A 1,000-nucleotide genomic window follows, 5' to 3' on the forward strand; every position below is an offset into this window, starting at 1 on the left:
AGAGATCACGAAACTATGTTGGCTTTTTTTGTTGTTGTTGTCGAAGGAAAACTTTTTGCTTTAACTTAAGCTCTCCCCTCAGTGGTGGTGTGCCTTCTTATTTATATAGTCCGTTCATATCTATATGTATCTGGGAAACCTAGAATTATTTTTTTAACATGTTAATAAATGCAAATACGTACGTACATGCATGCATATCCCTATATATTATAGTAGTGTAGAAACAGAAAGAGAAAATTGTAACGAAAGTATTGAAAATGTGTAATATATATGTTAATTTTGTTTTTAAGCTCATAAAACATCTTTGACAAATTATGTCCACCACATTGCTAATTTCTTTGTTTTAATGTATTACTAATTTAAGACTTAAGACCAAAAGACAAAGATGCATGCATACGCATGTTTCATGTTTGTCACCCTGACATGCAAGAAGAAATTTTGTTTTTTTTTAGTTGTTCTGAAAAGAAAGTTTAGATTAAATTTTTAACATTGCATAGATCCTTATATTTGCACGGATAACACTTAACTCAAGAGTATTATAAATTATATATATATGCATTGTTCAAATGTTAAATCTAAAACTCCTTAAAAAAAAAACGTTCGTGCATGTCAACGTGGGGAACATGTATATATTCATAACACACTATATATTGCTCTCATTCTAATAATAATTTATCAGTAAAGATTGTTAAAATTGTTCTAACGTAGTTAGTAAGAATTGTTTTTTTAAGAAACTTTTAAATACGTTACAACAATACATTAATAATCCTATTGTTAGAATGAAGAGCAAAACCAGGAATATGTTTTTTGGATTGGCTTTCAGAGAACCATGCGTCCATGCCCATGTTTTGAAACAACTTACAGAAATGCCCCGTATCCTATGTAGCAGACTGTAACCGTCCAAACCACTACCCAAATTAATGTCTGGATGACGAGAGAAATATTGGAAGCTTCTAAGTTCCAGAGATCAGCCAAGGCGGGAATTAAGAGAGATGCCTAA

This window comes from Camelina sativa, chromosome 4, assembly GCF_000633955.1.
Source record: "Camelina sativa cultivar DH55 chromosome 4, Cs, whole genome shotgun sequence".
In the NCBI taxonomy this organism is placed as follows: Eukaryota; Viridiplantae; Streptophyta; class Magnoliopsida; order Brassicales; family Brassicaceae; genus Camelina; species Camelina sativa.